We start from the raw sequence: 2,500 nt of genomic DNA on the forward strand, positions 1-2,500 counted from the left end.
AGATCCCCTTTCGCGTTCGTGGGCATGGTGGGTCCCCTTTCCCGTTCGTGGGCATGGTGGGTATCCCTGAAACAACCGGTTAATAGCTCGACCGATCGTCGCCAACACTGATTCACCTCTAGCGAGAACAACCGCACCACAACGGTTACCTGTTGTTCATTTGCGTAACGTCCACCAGCAAACGTAGACGTCCATCGCCATTTGCAACGAGTATTGCATGCCTGTGTCAGGTGTCACAACACACTACGTCTGCCCACATAGACGCAACAACATGTGCACGCCTCGAGAACACGTGGAGGTAGCCCCCGTACGTATGCGGTGTCCATTGCGCGAACGACTGTCAGCCGGCCTCTGCAGGATGTCGCAGATGTGGAACGCGGTTGCAACATGCTATCACGGTGTGTGAGAAGAGACGACTACGTCCGAATACACGCTCCACTACATCAACAGACTGCTCATGCTGATCGCCATCCAGGGCGTCCGTTCCTCCCACACGTCTGAATGGCGTACCACACTGCAATCCAGCTCTTATAGGGAGACGACACGTAGCTGCGTGCACAATATTTGGACTGTATGGTCTGCCGTTGCTAGGCGCAGTCGTCGTACGGTCACACATGTGCACGATGTATCATTTCAGTACATACGGACCAATGTGCAGTACAGTTTGTGGGTTTTGCGTACATCGGCGGACAGGTGACAGGCCGTACCACAACGTAGGCTGAGTACGTCGGCATGCGAAGGGCATTGAACATGCAAACTCTCAACGACCAGCTTGCGAAGGCAGGGGGGAAGGGGGGGGGGCATGTACGTCCTGCTGCTATCCACATTACAGTGTATAGCAGGAGCATGTGGAAAGTCAGCAACACCTGCAAGGTGTTTAACATGACGCGATACACAGGGGACCGGGCAGTGCGAATAGCGAACTATATTGCGAGGGTTGCGGTTAGGCAACACTACACTAATTTAACGAGTTGCATAACAATTACAGAGCAGGTTCAGCGACAACGTGCGTCAGGTTAAGGCGCAATATAGGTTAGGTTGAGGCACAATATAGGTTAGGTTAAGGCACAACATGGGTTACGTTAAGGCACAAATTGGCTTACGTTAAGCACAACATGGGTTACGTTAAGGCACAACATGGGTTACGTTAAGGCACAAATTAGGTTACGTTAAGGCACAAATTAGGTTACGTTAAGGCACAAATTAGGTTACGTTAAGCACAAATTAGGTTACGTTAAGGCACAAATTAGGTTACGTTAAGGCACAAATTAGGTTACGTTAAGGCACAAATTAGGTTACGTTAAGCACTAATTAGGTTACGTTAAGGCACAAATTAGGTTACGTTAAGGCACAAATTAGGTTACGTTAAGGCACAAATTAGGTTACGTTAAGGCACAAATTAGGTTACGTTAAGGCACAAATTAGGTTACGTTAAGGCACAAATTAGGTTACGTTAAGGCACAAATTAGGTTACGTTAAGGCACAAATTAGGTTACGTTAAGGCACAAATTAGGTTACGTTAAGGCACAAATTAGGTTACGTAAGGCACAAATTAGGTTACGTTAAGGCACAAATTAGGTTACGTTAAGGCACAATTAGGTTACGTTAAGGCACAAATTAGGTTACGTTAAGGCACAAATTAGGTTACGTTAAGGCACAAATTAGGTTACGTTAAGGTACAATATGGGTTAGGTTAAGGTACAATATGGGTTAGGTTAAGGGTACAATATGGGTTAGGTTAAGGTACAATATGGTTAGGTTAAGGTACAATATGGTTAGGTTAAGGCACAACGTAGGTTAGGTTAAGGCACAACATAGGTTAGGTTAAGGCACAACATAGGTTAGGTTAAGGCACAACATAGGTTAGGTTAAGGCACAACATAGGTTAGGTTAAGGCACAACATAGGTTAGGTTAAGGCACAACATAGGTTAGGTTAAGGCACAACATAGGTTAGGTTAAGGCACAACATAGGTTAGTTAAGGCACAACATAGGTTAGGTTAAGGCACAACGTAGGTTAGGTTAAGGCACAACGTAGGTTAGGTTAAGGCACAACGTAGGTTAGGTTAAGGCACAACGTAGGTTAGGTTAAGGCACAACGTAGGTTAGGTTAAGGCACAACGTAGGTTAAGGTTAAGGCACAACGTAGGTTAGGTTAAGGCACAACGTAGGTTAGGTTAAGGCACAACGTAGGTTAGGTTAAGGCACAACGTAGGTTAGGTTAAGGGCACAACGTAGTTAGGTTAAGGCACAACGTAGGTTAGGTTAAGGCACAACGTAGGTTAGGTTAAGGGCACAACGTAGGTTAGGTTAAGGCACAACGTAGGTTAGGTTAAGGCACAACGTAGGTTAGGTTAAGGCACAACGTAGGTTAGGTAAGGCACAACGTAGGTTAGGTTAAGGCACAACGTAGGTTAGGTTAAGGCACAACGTAGGTTAGGTTAAGGCACAACGTAGGTTAGGTTAAGGCACAACGTAGGTTAGGTTAAGGCACAACGTAG

This window comes from Schistocerca serialis, unplaced genomic scaffold (genome assembly GCF_023864345.2).
Source record: "Schistocerca serialis cubense isolate TAMUIC-IGC-003099 unplaced genomic scaffold, iqSchSeri2.2 HiC_scaffold_252, whole genome shotgun sequence".
In the NCBI taxonomy this organism is placed as follows: domain Eukaryota; kingdom Metazoa; phylum Arthropoda; class Insecta; order Orthoptera; family Acrididae; genus Schistocerca; species Schistocerca serialis.